This window comes from Pteropus vampyrus, unplaced genomic scaffold, assembly GCF_000151845.1.
Source record: "Pteropus vampyrus isolate Shadow unplaced genomic scaffold, Pvam_2.0 Scaffold76, whole genome shotgun sequence".
NCBI classification, from domain to species: domain Eukaryota; kingdom Metazoa; phylum Chordata; class Mammalia; order Chiroptera; family Pteropodidae; genus Pteropus; species Pteropus vampyrus.
This window is the reverse complement of record NW_011888857.1, coordinates 780,567-797,973: the sequence shown is the minus strand read 5'-3', so window position 1 is coordinate 797,973 and position 17,407 is coordinate 780,567. Positions and strand designations below refer to the sequence as shown.

At 42.0% G+C, this 17,407-nt stretch overlaps 1 non-coding gene across 1 annotated transcript; it reads right to left on the bottom strand.

Annotated features, from left to right (window-relative positions):
- Positions 1-15,559: 15,559 nt before the first annotated feature.
- On the bottom strand, positions 15,560-15,677 carry LOC111741332. The gene has a single exon (XR_002780967.1). It is a non-coding gene; the product is annotated as a 5S ribosomal RNA (ribosomal RNA).
- Between the last annotated feature and the right edge of the window lie 1,730 nt (positions 15,678-17,407).

Sequence of the window (17,407 nt, the reverse complement as noted above, 5' to 3'; positions counted from 1 at the left end):
GTGCTAGGGTACTTTCACTTCCCTTTTTTACTGAACTTGCAAACAAGAGGTTAAAAGCTACACACCAATACCCAGCTGAGCCATATTAGAGCCTGAGGCAAAGGAAAAATCAATAATACTGGTTCTATCTTCATTTTAAGGTTTTATTTTTTGCACATTATAGAATTTTTGCATTAATTTTGATTTTTCAGGAAGATTGCATCAAAACCTGATTTATCTCGATTACTGAGTTTTTTGGCACTCCTGTAAGTTTGGTGCCTAGTCCCAGCCCCGATACACACCCACTGAGGAGTGAGGAAGCTGGGGTATTTATGCACCAACTCCTGCCCCTCACTGGTTGCGGGTTGCTCAGGGAGCATTAATTAACTCTGTGGCACTTCCAGCCTGCCACTGTGCAGGTTAGATAGGCACTGTCAGCATCCGATACAAGGTCCACCTTGGACCAATCACTGTGCCCATAAGTATGATTGACAGTCTTTTCCAAAAAGTATATGGTTTGAAGGAGCATTCCCCAAAATTGTATTCTGCCCTGTGACTCGTGAATACCCTGTGTAGCTCTCTTTGGGAGGTCACGAGCCAGTGCTTTCCTATATTTTTTCTCAAGATAGTTTAAATTGGGTCTCTGTCACCTGAAATCAGAATCTTTAGACTTACAGGTAGATAGCTGAGGACCCTGTGGCTCTTCCAGCTTGTTAGGGCAGAGGCAAAGGGATTAGGGGGCCTGTAGACTGTTCCTATACTTCAGGGCTCTACCTCTTCAACTTGTGGGGAGATGCTGGGGAAAAATCGGGGGGCTCCAAAGTTACTCACACTAATCAGGACTAAGGATAGCAACAACCTTAGATTTGCATGGTACTTTATGCTTCCAAATCATGGTCGCTTTCAAGTTTTTTCCTCAAAAGGTTTTAGAGCTACAGGTGAGCCAAACTGTAGGATCCCCATTTCACAGATGAGTAAATTAAGTCCTCAAGAGGCCAGTGACCCATCTGTTTCCTAGTAGAAGCAGAACATCTTGTCTTTTACTTCACCAGACTCAAACCAACAGAAACACAGAACTGGACCTATCTTAAAGAGGGTTATTTTCCTTTCCTTCTGTTAATGCAAATGTTGGTTTCTTGGTTCCACTCTTTGAATCCTGTAAGGAGTAATAAGTGATTGTTGGTGCTTCTCAGGGACACGGACTTTGTCACCTCAACATCTGCAGCGCCAGCCCAGCTCCTGGAAGGAGTAGGTGCTTGGTCGATGTTTGTTGAGTTGGGTCAGTACTGAGAAAGGAGCAACTCAGAACATTTCTGGCACCAGGAGATGTTGGAACATTCAGAGGCAAGACTGGAATGGTAAGAATAATTGTACCATCTAGTTATTGAACATATACTGTAGCAAATTCTTGATATACACTTCATCTGGTTAGCAATCACAGGAAATAAATGTTGTTCTCCCTGTTTTACAGATCAGGAAAGTGAAGACCAGAAAGATGATAGATCTCTCCCAGTGGCAGGGCTGGGGTGGAGACCCAAGTCTGCCTGACTCCCAAACCTGCGTTCTTAAACCACACATGCTCTGTCAACTCAGAAGCTACGCTAAGCCATACTGCAGTTTGATGTGACAGGTTCAATAGAATGTTCTGGCCTTACTCAAGAGATTTCTTTTCCTCTCCTGCCCTCCAGGAGGGCTCCAGGTTATTTTACACTTTGGCATACAAAACCTAGAGCAAAAGGGGAAGCAGAGAATTGCCAGAAGTTCTAGATAGAGCAGATTGGAGGCATTTGGGACAAGTTTGGAGGAAGGTTGTCTAAGAGAGTATGGGACGTGAGGCAACTAGGAGAAGAAAAAGGAGGTATGAGTGTTGCTGGGAGGTTTCTGAATTAGATTCCCATTGAATCAGTACGCTTGCAAATTATTTTTTGGCTTGTTTGGAAGATGCGTCTTTAAATGCCACACCGCTTGGGACTAAAGCTTGTAGGTCAGTGGGTGTCATAGGAAGGCGAGCTGAGCTGAAATGGAAGTGTCTGGGTAGAAGCTGGGCAACCCTTTGGTGGGGATGTTGGTGAGGGTGTCCTAGCATTAACTGGAGGAGGGCTGGACCACCAAACCTTTCCAATTTTCTTTATCTATAAATCCTCCATCTTGGCAGCCTGCCACTCTGCTCATCCCTGCTGCATGTTATCCCTCTCCTGCCTTATCCAATGTTAATCAGTCCCCACCACCCACCCCATCTTAATTATTTGCAATGATCCGTGATAGGCACACAAACAACTCTGCTGCTTGAAATCTCCCCATCAGGCGAATGTGAAATTATTCACATATTCTTGAATATTTGTCACAAAGTGAGTTGGAGATGAAATGACTCTCAAATGCCTTCACCATTTTACGCTGGGGAGCCTGCCCTTCTCCTTAATGTATGTGTGTGTCTTCATGCCTCAACTACACTGAGCATTCTCCTTTCCTGTTTATGTTTATTTTGGAAGCAAAATATGTTTACAAAATCGTTTAAAAAGTATTAATGATCAGTTTCCAGAATACTAATGTGAATTCAAATTACTTTCACATGAATCAAGACAAATTAAAAAATGCCATTTGATCATAAACTGTTTTTAAGTTTGTGTTATAAGTAGCGTAGCAAATCTGAATTATGCCCTTTTTTAAGAAGAGCAGTTAAAAATAACCATTCCGGTGGCATGAAGGAGCTCGGAATAAAAAGCTTCTTCACAGAGTGCTGGGGTGAAGGTGGGGGTGGATTGAGGGGAGGAAAGAAGTCAACTTCAGAGTATTCACCTGGGAGAAAGTGCTAAGGGACATATCCCCGACTACCCAGAGGAAAATATTGTTTATAATTGTCAAAAATAAGATCGAGCTGTGAAAATTACATGATTTTCATCTGTCTTGTTTATTATTACTTCTCTAGTATCTAGAACAGGGCTTGGCACATTGTATTTATTTTCTAATATTGGCAGAATAAATGAATGAATAAAATCAGCTATGCAAATGATAAAATTTAATACAAGATTTTATTTTCTCTGAGCCAATATAAAAATTATGAAGTTCATGGCAAGACAGAATTGAAAATTGAGAACCATATCATGGAGAAACTACCAATTCCATATGCTCCCTTCTTGAGACACTACCCCATTGTGGGTGACTCATTAACGTTGTCCTGGAATTAGGGGTTTCTAATAGTCCGAGACACAGGGACTGTGTTGGCTTCAGTATGGTCTTTGCAGAATCACAACTGCTGTCCACCTGAATTTACCTGAACACTCTTTTTTTAGTGGTTCCATCACTACCTACACAGAGATGGGGACGTGGGGTGACCCCATGCCACTTCTGGGCTATTAAAAGGCATCTTCTCCTGGGTCAAATGATCTAAGACAGTGGTTTTTCAAGGTTTCCTGGGGTTTTGGTGAGAAGGCAGGACTGGGGTAAGGGGAGAAAGCAAGTCTCTTCTATTGAAGAGATTTCCACCTCTTGCCCAAGCATCCCATTTTGCTTTGATTTGGAAGGTAGGATTTTGTTTGATAAAAGTCTTCAAGTGCTATTTAGAAAATGTGTGTGTGGCGGGGGGGGGGGGGGGGGGGAAGGGGTAAAATATTTATTTACAAAGCCAAAGGAGCTAGCAAAGGATAAGGCTAGGGGTTCAGATCCAGCTCCCCACAGAACTGCCTACTTCCAAGTTAATGCATACAGGGGTACAAAGCAGGGCCTTCATTAAAAAATGATACAGCTTCAGATTCTTTGGGTCATTTGACAAAAACTCTCCATGTCTCTATTTTAAATCCACCATGTCTATGTCATGGGTTTGGTTCCAGATCAGGACATATAGAAGTGGGGAAAATTTGCCTGGTGGCCTGATGTGCCGAACATCCCCTTTTGCAGGCTATCTAGGGCTCTTTGGCTCTTGGCACCCAGAGCAGAATCTGATAAGCCCATTTGTAAGTAACTATGAGATAGCCCTAGTCTGTGCCTTAAAGGGACAAGTAGTGGTTTCAGAGAAAGAAAGTAGCCAAGGGACTTGCCAGTTGGGATAAAATGGTGGCTGAGAAGCCTGGGGGATGGGTGCTCTTCCTGGAAGTGCTGGCGACAAGACCTGCTCTCTGTCCCTGACTCATCACCTAGACCCAGGCAGGAAAGACCTAACTGGATATCAAAGTGACCCGATTGTCACTCCTCAACCCTCTAAAGCCAGCACAAGGTGAGAGGAAATGGCCTTGGATTCATGCTGACCTGGGTCACATCCTGTCCCTCTGTGGGCTCTGTGACCCCCAGGTGCTCCGATCACCCTTCTGTGCTGTGGCTTTCTTCACCTGTAAAAATGGGTTAAAAATGCTTACCTCTCATGGATTATGCTAAAAATTAGAGTTAATGCCTGAAAAGTTTTGACGCAATAAATCATAGCTACTAACATTATATTCTATTGTCTCTACACTGCTTTGAAAGGACTTCCTTCTAGTGGAGCTTCCTTCTAATGGGGAGACTTTTTTTTTTTTTTTTAATGTAAAATCCACACTATGCTAGATGGGTTGCATGCTTTAGAGAAAAATAAAGCAGGGAAGAGAGATCAAGAGTGCTGGGGGCGGGGTGGGGGAGCTGGAATTTGAAGGGAAGCCTCACTTGTAGTCATAAGAATGAGAAAGAAATTCTTTCTCCAATTCCTTCTCCCTAATTCATCAAAGAGATTTTACTTCCAAATAAGTATAAACAGGAAAGGGAAGCAGAGCCTGGAAGGCACTCACAAATGCTGTCCTATGGAGGCAGCTGGGGTGTTCTCGTGATGTGGAACTTCAGGTCTTGAGTTTTAGTCCTACTTTGTAGAAGTCTTGATCAAGTCACTGCATCTCTTTTTAACTTTATTTCCTTATCTGTAAATTGAAGATAATAATCTCTGTCTCCTGTACAGCAGCTGGAGAGGTTTTCTTATCTCTGATTAATAAGCAAGGTATGGCCATTGAAAGCTGCTATCACAAGAGGTAAAGCTATAGACTATGCAAAGGAAATAGCCCACTCCCTCCTCCTCCTTCACACACACACACACACACACACACACACACACACACACACATTCTCTTCTCTCTCTCTCTCTCTCTCTCTCTCTCTCTCTCTCTCTCTCTCTGAAGTTGTCAGAGGCCTGTAGGTGTTGTCCTCTGAAATAAAAGATATGATCCAATAGGAGCCCTTCCGTCAGGAAGGGCTGACTCATCGTGTCCCCTAATGGTGCTGCCATGATTTGTGGATTTAAGAATCATCCAGGCTCTGAGGGACAATTGACTGGGTTGCAAGTTGCTGACAGGCAAATGCTCAGTCCCAAGCTGTATATATTTACTGTATCATATAAATAATAAACACTAATAACTCACTTCATCCCTCACGATTTCCCCATCCATTTTCTGGCCATTTCTGGACCTTTCATCATATACCAGATTGTGTCGCTGACTTTTATTGCCGGCTGCTCATACAGGATGAGAAATCATTGTTGTCTCATAAATAGCTAGCATTCTTTTTTCCTCTCATTGAGAAGTTATTTCAATTCAACCTAAATTTTCAGCAACCAGGAAGTGTTTAAATAAATCATCTTCCATCCATCCATATGATGAAATTATACAACCATTAAGAATCATGATTTTGAAAACTGGTCAACAATACAAGGGAGAAAAAAGCGCACATCATAATGTTAGGTGAAAAAAAAACAATGAAGATAATCATATATCCAGCATGATCTAATTTTGCCCACGCATTTCTATGTAGATTTACATATGTGTGTTAAAGAGATGGCAAGAAAATACTTGAAATGCTTTCTCAGTGGGATGGTTAAGGGTGATTTTTATTTCCTGCATTCTTCAAATTTTCTACAGTGTACTTTTAGAATCTGAAAAAAAAAAGTTATTTCTTTATTAAAAATTATCTTTCAATAACATTGTAATTAATTTACTTTTAAATGTTATTTCTTTGTTAAAAACATTTCAAGTTGTTCGAACACATACAACAATAAAAACACCAGCATTGATGTCAGCCTGACAGACAGCTGCCAAGAGGGGTGAGAGCACAGTAAAGTGTATTTAGCAGTGAAATTCAAGCCATGAGGTTAACTCTTATTTTGATGTTCCTACTCAGGCTCTTCCCCCGACCCCCAACACTCTAAATAAGAAGCGTTTTATCCACACGTATCCTGTCCAGACATATGAAGTGTATTTTCTGTTCTCAGATTTACATCCACCTAAGAAATTACCCTATGAAAGCCCCATCACTCACAGAAACTATTGCTGGGGAGGAGGGGGCAATTTTATTTAGCTAATTTTTAACAGATCTCAAATATTACCGACATCTCCTAAAGCCTGGAGGAAGGATAATCAAGTCAAGCCCCATTGACTAGGAGAATAGCGAGCTGTGGAAAATGACTTCTCAGCACTCTACAGGGCCACAGCTCCATTTAAATAACGTCTTCATTATTCAGATGCTCAGCTTTCTTACAGGGGCTGTTGGCCTGCCCTGGGGTTACCCCAGCTTCCGGGGACTCTGCAGCCTACTGGGCCAGACTCTCGCTGGTCCATGTCACAGCACAGCCTCAGACACCATCGCACTGCATCCATCCTCCTAGCAGCCCGGAGAGGACGTGAATGGTTAACTACAGATGGTCCCTAACTTATGATGGTTCAATTCACAGTTTTTTAGCTTTACATTGGTGCAAAAGCGATATGTATTCAGGAGAAACTGTGCTTCGAAATTTGAATTTTGATCTTTCCCCCAAGCTAGCGATATGGCCTAGGATACTCTCTTGTGATGCTGGGCAGTGAGCCGCAGCTCCCATGCAGCCATGCGATCACAAGGGTAAACAACCTACACTGTACAGTGCCCTGTGTTGCTGGCATTTTTTTGTTATTGTGTTTTGTGTTTTCTCATCCTATCATGACTACAGAACGCCCATCCGTGTCTCCTGCTTCTGGTGAGAAGAAGAGGTAGGCAATTACTCTCGAGATAAAACTCAAGATAATTCCTGACTGTAGGCTGATGTAAGTGTTCTGAGCACATTTAAGGTAGGCTAGGCTAAGCTATGATGTTCAATAAGTTAGGTGTATTAATGCATTTTCACCTTACGGTATTTTCAACTTATGGTAGGTTTCTTGTGATGTGACCCCATAGTAAGTCAAGGAGCGTTGATTTTATTTATAGATGGAGAAACCAATGTTCTGACTGATAGTGTGGCTTGCCAGGGTCACACAGCCAAGAAGGGATAGCTGTACCTAAGTATTCTCACTCTAAGACCATTGTAATTCCTAATATCCAAAAACATCTCGACACCAAAACTTGTCTCCAGTGGTCCATCTTTAGAAGACAGGATTCTGATCAGCTAGCCTACATTAAGATGGATGTCTAAAAACAGACTGGAAACAAACAATAACAATAACAATAAAAAAGAGATGTATTACTGAAAAAATGTTTTAAATAAAATCTAAAAACAGACTACAGATTCTGCTACAGGGGAAGACATGGGAGACAAGTGAGCCCTGGAATGAAAGCACTAGAAACTCAGCCCGGGTCTCAGTTGCTCCACCACCAAGCACAATGCCTAGGCTTAGACTCTTCGAGATGCTGGTTTTCATCTCTAGGCAGTAACTGAAGGGGACAAAACTCAAGCCCTGGCCATGGCTGTTTTGCTCCTCTGCCTTTTCTCCTACTCTCCTCCCAGACTTCTCTGGATGGTTCTTCCTCAGCTCTTCCTCCTCTCTCCTAGAGTTTAAAGGATGCAAATTCTAACTAGCAGTCAGACAGTGATTGGTGCTGGACTCAACTCCATGATGCTGAAAGTCACTATGCCAATCCAAGGAAAACCATGTGAGATTGTTTGTAATCGATGGCAAATTCTTTTTGTCAAGAGTGGCAGGTCCTTCCATCAACACAACAAGGTATACTCACTCCTGGCCCCCCTTCCCAGCTCTGGAATTCATCAGGCTTCTAACCTTTTATTCCCTCCATAAGAAATATCCAAATTGACAATAGAAAAAAAAACAAAACGTGATAACGAATAGTGTGGGGAAGAGATTAGACTATAATTGCCAATTTTTCAAAACTAACTCTCCTGACCCTCCAGGATAATGAGACAATAAAAACCAAAATTAAAGCAAAAAACCATAGCAGTAAAAAGAAATGACTTCAGGACATTTAGGAAATGATTTTACTCTGTCCATAGTTTTGATGGTACTATTTCTAGCATAAGGAATACTTAAATTTCCTGTGTCCAGCCTGCTTGAAATAGTCACTGGTGTGTTGTTCTCAGAAGTGTGCTGGGTATGATTTTAATAAAGAGAAAAAGATTCTGAGAATCATCTGTTTTTACCGAGTATTTCTCAGACTTGAGAAACATGAGAGAAATGTACTGCCCTCTGTTGGAAAGATTTAGCAAAACTGGCCAGGAGGAAGCTGTGGCTTTTGCCTTTCAGAGAAAGCTGCCTTTGAGGCTCTTTTAACTGAGCCGGCACAGGTCTCCCATTTAACTGTGGCCCGAGCAAAACAGAAGTACGAATGCTAGAGACACCCACAAAATGATATTTGCATTTCCACAATATATCTGGCTATAGGTTTTCAGTTTTCACAGAGAAAATTCAAAAATTGTAAAATGCGGATTTGGGGGTAGATATCTATTAATAAATATTTTAAACTGGAGAACTGGAAATAGAAGTATTTTATTCCTAAGTTCAATCAACACAGAAATGATTCATCTGACCTCACTAAGGTTGTAGCCTGTGATGATAATATTATTTCTCAGGATTTTAGAGAATCAGTCACATTGCCACTATCTCCTTCAGAAATATGGCCGCTTACTAAACTTATAGGATGCCCTCCCCACAGATATCCATGACTTGTTTTCTGTCAGCCATGTCATCTATTGAACATAAAGAAAAGCAAACCCGGGCTTTGCTTCTCCCAGGAGAATCATCACCTCAGCGAAAATCTGCGAGGACGTTGGCTCAAGGGAAGAGAAGAGGCTATTTTTATTCGCTCACAGGCAGCCAGAGATGCTCTGAGCAAAAAAAATTTAGCTATATTCTACATTTTCTTCCTCTTAAAACTAGAGCACCATTCCCCCAAATACTTGTTACTGTTCTGAGCTTGTTTTAGAGATATTTTGAGAGGAACGGAATTAGAGAAAAGAGGGTGGGTGAGGGGAAGGATTCAGAAGAGAAAATTTCAGTGTGTGAAGGGTCTTGACATTTCATAGAATTGAATAATGAGTAAAAAGGGAGGCATTCATCACTTTGACTCAGTGAATTCCACTTCTAGGAATCTATCCACAGAAATGCTTGTAGAAATGCCCAAACTTAACTACAAGGAGATCCGCTGAAGCATCGCTTGTGGTGATAGCGAATTAGAAATAACCGAAGTATCTTGAATGAAGAACTGGTGAGATAAATGGTGGTGTACAGTAGAATACTATATAGCCATGAAAACAAGAAGGAAATTCTGCATAGGCTAATTTGGAAAGCACACCATGAGAGGGTATATTAGTATTAAGTGAATGACCTATAAATAAGGTTATATCGTTATTATAGTTTATTGCTTAAAAATAAACCCGGAAGAATACACACCAATCCATTAATAATGGAAATCCCTGGGGCTTAGGATTATAAAAGGTTGTTACTCCTTAAATTTAATCAATCCATATCATTGGACATTTTATTATAATATTACTTTTGTTATCGGAAAACATATTAGATTTTTTAAAAACTCGAAAGGTATGGGGTTTTTTTTCCAGAAGTACTGTCAGAAGCTACCCATTCATATATAGGAAGCACTTGTTATTCGTACCTTAATGATGAAATTTAATTGCTCAGGCAAATCACAAAAAGAAAAATTGGATGAAATACATAATGCAAATTCTCAGTGTCTGGCATATAACAGATGTTCAATAAATGTTTGCTAAATGAATGAATGAAGAACTATTTTCCAATGTGCCTTGTTTTATTTGCCACCTGTTTTTTTTTAATTTCTATAAGTAAATACATTCCCTTTGAATAACATCTCTAATAAATGTCTCCGATTATAGAATTCACTTTTTTTCTCTTGTACATCTTCAAAAACTAAAATGCTAGAGTGGGAGCAACGTGGAGGAGAGCATAAAAATAAGGTTTTAACATGAGGGAAAAGGGATTTTCACAAACCACCAAAGTGCTACTTCTCTTGGAAGAAGTGCACCCTGGATTTTTTCCAGCTGAATTCTGTAACAAAACCCAAGGAAAATGAACATTAATCTTTTATGAACTAACCCCCCAAACGAACAGGCTTTGAGCTCAACCCTAATTAGGCTGCATCTCAAAATAGAGAATCCTTAACGAATAAGGACACATAACAGCACAGGCGAGCTCTCTGTTGGGACTGACTCAGAGATGCAGGGGCCGCCCAGGCCATACTCAACTGCTCTTGTGCATTAGGGACTCTCGACTTTACCTGGAAAATGCACAGTCATCTTGGTTGGAAAGCAAATGGAGTTTTCTCTCCTTGAAATTCTTGGCCACCTGGCTACCTCTATGGCCATCTGGGGGTCTGTGGATAAATGAGAAGAGAAAGGGCAAGAAGCAGGGCTTTTACAGCGAGTGTCAGAAAGTCAGGAAGGTTTCTTTTGCTTTGTGCCCAGCAGAGCAGCCGACACAGGCTGTGCTCAGAAACAAGATAACCCACAGATGCATTATGTGCTTGATGTGGGAGGTCGGGTAGTGATGTAGAGTCTGAGAGACCTAGGTTCAAATCCCAGCTCGGCCCCTTTCTAGTCCTGTGACCTAGAACAAGTTACCTAGCCTCTTTGAGCCATTATTTCTTCATTTATAAAAATGGGGGTAGAGGTAGAGAGCATGGTTGGGAGGATGAACTAAAATGGATGAGGTAGCTCTCAGATTGTTAATCGTTGAGACAGACCTTATTTCTCCAACCAGTTCTTACTCCATTCTATCATATAACTTCCACATTCTCTCATTCACGCCTAACAACAGCTTTGTAAGATAAGTTTAATGATTTCCCATTTTACAATTAAGGGACCTGAAACTCAGAGAGTTGAGGTCATTTGTCCAAGGTGATAGAGCAAGAGAATGGAAAGGCTAAGATTTCACCTCAAGTTCATCTTACCAAATCATGTGCTAACCACAGGAATGTGGGTCAGCCAGGTAGATGTCAAAGACAAAAAGAACTACTGGTGTCTGACATCTCGGAGTCCAGGAATTCTAAGTCCCGGGACCCATACGCATGCTTTAGGTCCACCAGACAGAGGCCTCAGGATGGGCTCTGACGGGGCTGTTTTGGTGGAAAAAGCATGGGGTTCCCTTCCCAGGACAACTGGGTATTGACACCTGGAAGACTGTTCCAGGGCCTTTGGGTAACTTGTGGCCCTTGATATAAATCCATATCGCCTCATCGTGTCTGCACTGGTTCTGTCATCATCTAGGGCATTCTCCCAACCCACCCAATTCTCTTCTTCATGTTCACACATCGATCCCCATGAAACAATTATTTCAATATCCTCCCCAATCTTCCTCATGAACTGTGCCTCACCCCGCCCCACCAGCACTTCGCTTCACTCAGTGGACACAGGTTTCCTCCTAGATTCTCCGATGCCGTTTATCTGGCTATCATAAATCTCTTGCCTTAAACCCTGCTGTCCCACACTTGGTCCAGCACCTCCCTGCTGCCCAAGAATGCCTTATCCTATTACCGTAATTAACTAGTACCATGCTAGAAAGCTGAGCCAGAATCAGAACTCTTGGGTAAAAAAGATTTGCCAAGGGTTACAATGCATGATAATTGGAATGAATAGAACTTGGCACTTGAAAACTTCCATCTATGTAGAACTTTATTCTAGAAACTCATTAACTCTGAGCAGTGTAGTCACATTTTCAGAATCAGCTCGTGTCTGGAATTCATTTGGAGTTTGCCATCTTGCCCTCGCCAGTCCCGCAATATTTCCTCATCCTCTCTTTATTCTCAAAATCTGTTATATGACACTATGATTATTTATTATAATATATTGTTTATATTCACATTAGCCAACATTGATTATCAGTGTGTGCTCAACTCTGTGCTAAATATTTCACATGTGACATCTCCTCTGACCCTCCCAAACAAGTCTGAGAGGGGCAGTGTGGTTACCTCCATCTTGTGGGTGTGGAAAGTAAGGTGAGTGCACGAAGCATTCTGGGTGCCCCTTACCTGCATTAACATTTGGAGCCTCTGGCCCAAGCACTGTGGTAATCTAGAAAGGGAGAGAGGACATCCAGCCAGGAGAATCAAAGTGAGAAGGTAAGAACTAAACTGGTTGCAGGAGGACAGTAGGAAATAAGGGAGAAAAGATTTCTAGACAAGGGAATAGCAAAAGAGATGGCTCAGAGACAGAATGTACATAGAACAGCGAGCACTATGGTGTCTGGCATGTTGAATTGAATTCTATTGGACTGCCACTTTGGCCATGACAAATGGATCTCCTATGATAATGTGCAATCTAGACGCAGTTATATGAAGGGGAAGGGTGGAACAAAGGCCCCTCTTATATATGCTGGCCGCTTGTCTAATTTTCTGAACAATCTGGTGAAGTAGCTTTCATGTCCCCATTTTACAGATGAGAAAAACAGAATCTCAGAGAGGTGACTTGCCTAAGAAAGGTCAAAAGGCTAGAAAGTGGTAAAATCTGTATGCAGACCCAGCTCAGTCTGGCTTCGCAGCCCCTGGGCCATCCTCCACACTCCACGCCTTGCCGAGGAAGGAGGGCCCGCCTTCCCTTCTGGCCTTCGGGAGCTCTTTTCTGGGCTGACACTGAGTCAGGCTCAGACCAGCCTTGATTGGTGACACTCGCCTCCTTTAAGAAGCAACTGTTTTCCACGCTCTTGGCATTTTCTGCATGAAATACAGCAATACCAACATTCTGGGTAACCCTCGTCTGCGGGGAGAAGGCTACAAGATGCCTTTGGGCAGGTGAGGAAGCACTCAGGTTTGAGGTGCAACTGAAATCAGCAGGCGAGGCTATGTTGCTCCAAGCAAAGGCCCAGATGGGCCCTCCGATGAGATTACCCCCCATCAGCCCTGGCTGCCAATTCAACATCTGCTCCTGACATATTGGCCTGCGAATATTCCAGATCCACACCCCCAAATCCAGATGCATTTGTGTCATGAACTCTATACACTCTGCTAGAAATTACCGAGGTCTGAAAGAGGAAATTAAACAATCACTGCGGCCCACACGAACCAGTGACCTGAAATATTCTGTGCACGTCCAAGGTTTGAGTGCTCACATCTAGGGAGCCTGAATACCAGCTTCTACTCCTCTGCTGGCCCACCACACCCTCATCAGAGGTCATATGTAAAGGATGGATATTTGCTTTCAATTTAGTGCCAGCGAAAGGTTTATGAATGTGGAAATCATCCTTTGCTCAGTGGCCAGATGCTGCTTTGTTTCTATTAGCAGATTTGTTGAAATCTCAATCCAGTTTTCACACACTGCATTTCCAATAGTAGAGAAACTAGCAATCAAGTACATTAAGGAGCATTGTGTTTCAGCCCTGGCTACACATATGGGTCACCTGGGAGTTTTGGAAAAACCACTGATTAAGCCCCAGTGGGAAGATCTAGACATGGGACCTCAGCATCCATATTTTGTTCTAAGTTCCTCAGATGATTCGAATCCACAGCTAGCGCTGACAGCCTCTACTATGGAAGATACCCTCCTGGACCACTACAAAGCAATCAAAACTAGGGTAGGGTATGGGGAGGGGGCAGGTGCAGGAGGTAAGAGCATGAGCTGTACCTCAGATAGTTACAGGTAAACTCTCAGCCCTTTCATTGACTAACGTGTCACTCTGGACCAGGCATTCAATCTTTATGAGCCTGTTTCCTCATCTGTCAGTGGGGGCAATGATACTTGACTGAGCTGTAAGAATACCTAAATAAGAAAATGTTGGTAACCAGTTTTGCTAAGTACCTGGCATATGGTCGGGATTCAGCAAACAGTAACCATTAATGTTATGTGACAACAGGGAGCAGGGGATTGAGAGTGAAGTAGGGGGAGAGAAAGAGAGAGAGAGAGAGAGAGAGAGAGAGAGAGAGAGAGGTGTTGGAGACCAGAATAATGCACGTTAATATAATAACCCCAATGAGGTGAATTGCAGATGAATTTTCTTCTTTTCTCTTTCTTCATTTACTATATGCATAACAATGACTTTTTTCCTTCTAATAAAGGTAATACAAATTATTCTTTATGATGATAAGATAAAATATGATATAAAACAGTGTTTTCAGTACAAATGTGGCCTTTTTTAACGGCAAAGAAAAAGTAGCGAAAAATGTGGAGGTTTTTCAGGTAGCCCTCCCTACTCTTCCTTCTTTCCTTTTGTTCTTCAATTTATTTTGTAATGAGAAAGTACTGTTTTATAATAGAAGAAAAAGGTGTTTTTGTTTTTTGCCCACCCCTTACCCTCCGAAGTTCTATCCAGGCTGATTCAGTGTCCCTGGGCTTCTTAAGCTTTGTTCTAAGTCTCCCTGGCTCTGTCCAGGCAGGACCGGCCCACCCTCTCCAGGCCAGACCTGAGGGGCCTGAGGCACAGACTGCTCAACCTCCTTATAGTGTGGTGTCTCCAGCACCGTCTGCAGGCAGTGCCTTGCCCTGGGGTTCCTGCCAAGGTTCTTACAGTAAGTCACTGGAGAAGCCATGTGATGTCCAAGTTAACATGATCTGCAGACACAAAGACACACAACCAGTATGCAAAGGATCCCCTCACAGCAGTGGGGGACTGCTGCCACTGAAGTGGGTCCGTCCCCAGCTTCAGCTGCTCCCCAAGTACATAGTGGGTGGGTGGACTCCCTGGGCAGCTATGGGTGGGGTCTTAGTGATAGATTCATAAAGCAGCTGAGCTCTGAGGAGTCAGAAGTTCCTTCTTCATTTATTCACCATCACTCCTTCACTCAAAATTTATGGAGTTCCTATTATACGCCAAGCACTCCTAGAAGGTGGGGATACAGATAAATAAGTTACAGTCCTTGTTCTTAAGGAGCTCCTGTAGGAAGGGACATTCAACCGACAATGACAATATAGTGAAAGAAGTGTCAACTTTGGGTGTTGAACACAAGAGGTGCACATAATGGAGGGGGATTGTTACGGAAGACTCTGATTCCTGAAACAGTTCTTATAGGATAAGCAGGAATTACCAGAAGCTGGGGAAGAAGGAAGTTTCAGCAAAGGAAACTCATGGGAGGTGAGTGCTCAGAGACACAAAGCATCTTCTGGAAACTTCAGGAAACTCAGCAAAGTAGAAATGCAGTGTGGGAAAAGAGAGCAGAAGAGATGGGGAATGGGCAGTGTTGGGAATGACTCCAGAACTTTCCCCCAGAATCTTCCAAAACTCAGTCATTCCTGTGCCTCGCTTATGGGTTTTGCCATATTTATGACCACCTGTGTTATTTTTTATTTTTATTTATTTTTATCATTTATTTATTTATTTATTTATTTATTTGAGGTGAGGCAACCCTTGGTTGACCTCACAGATTGCAAGGACCTTGTCAGCTTGCAATCCCTTATTTTTTTATTTTTTATTTTTTATGCCTACAGCACCGGTCTTCCTACGTGGTCTCCCATCCAAGTACTAACCAGGCCCAACCCTGCTTAGCTTCCGAGATCAGACGGGATCGGGCTTGTTCAGGGTAGCATGGCCATAGACTCTGTGTTACTTTTTTAAAAGACTCTTTTTTAAAAACCTTCACTTAATGTACTTTCAAAGAAAATTTGACATTATTACTATAAATAGAAAATCAATAACATGTGCTTGCCATAAATGGAAGCTAATTGTAACGATTAATAGAAGTCAAAGTTATTAAATTCTACCAAGATTCTGGTGGGTCAAGCCAGAAGCCTGAATTCTTTTTGTTTGCAAGGAAGGTCAGCATGTGTTAGAGGTTGATAAAGACAATTGGAAGCTTTCTTCTGGAAAGTCAGAAAGCTTAAAAGAGAATTCGGAAAAGAATGACTTTCTCACTCTATGATTCAAGGTTCCTTAATGCCTAGATGATGAGTACCACCTAAAACATTTGTTTCTGTAAATAGACTTGTGCATCCCATACTCTGGAAAACACAGGCCCAGAGAAGGACCCTCCGTGTGTAGGCTTTCTTATTTCTGGAGACACAGACAGAAAAGCCCAAGGAAGAGCTAAGAGAAGCCTAAATTGGTCAACACAAACTCACCCTGAACTTTCTGTGCATCTTAAGCAATGTCTCAGGAGCTAATTTATGAAAGCCACAAGCGGAAGAACCTAGAGGCTGTCTCTGTGCCTTTTATGGTGCAGGGAGAGAAGATGAAATCCATGAACTCTCTAGAAACAGTAACTTCTGGCAATGTTCACTACTCCCTAATTGACTGTGCTAAATATTATTCCTGATGTCCCCTAGAGTGTGTTTTTATCATATCACAACTTGGTAAGTATAAGTTGTGGGTTTTGTTACCATGGAATTATAAATGCTAACTTTTTCATTTATGCAAGAGGTGGCCAGAAAATCTCTGTGGTGAGAGCTTGAAAACAATTACATCCCTGTTATTTGGAGGTTTGGCCAGATGTCAAGAGAGTTTATAGCCAAACCACTACTTTGGTGGTGTTTTGTCCTCCGAATTAATCCAAAAATTAATGTACCAGAAAGAAATAATATGTTTGTATGGGATATTGTGAGAGCTGAGGCTTTACTCTTAGCAGAAATACCATGGAAATTCCTTTATCAGTAAAGAGAAACGGCGCATTTGGGAGTATTTTTTGACTTGGGTTAATAAATTTTCCCTTGGTCAATATTTCTGAAATGGTAGAAGCTCAGAAAAAAAATTCTCTCTCTGTCTCTCTGTCTCTCTGTCTCTCTGTCTCTGTCTCTCTCTGTCTCTCTCGTGTGTGTATAGATAGATACATACATACATGCATGCATACATACATACATACATACATACATACATACATACATACATAGATGATAGATAGATGATAGATAAATAGATAGATAGATGATAGGAAAATATCCATATTGAAAATTAATTTACCTGCTGGCATCAAAAAGAATAAACTGCTCCAAAACTCGCCAACTACTGTAGCCTTCTGTGGTCTAGTTGCATGAAGCCTCTGAGAGACAGAAGAAAGTTTTGCCTGTTTAAGTCCCCTTTGGTACAGCTGCTGGACTGAGCCCAGTGGAGGAAAATTGGGTAGTTCTAGAAATGACCCAAGTGACAGTAATTTCCAGAATCCATGGGAACCTGTGGGAACTCCAGGATGCTGGAAAAATCTTTCTTGCACCCAAGGAAAACTTTGGCTTCTTGAACAAAAGGCCCAAAGGCTGGTGAGATTTCAGCTAAGCTTAAGTGGCTGGGGTTGCTTTTCTCACATGGGATTTGGTAATTTGTCCACAACCTGCAGCCAT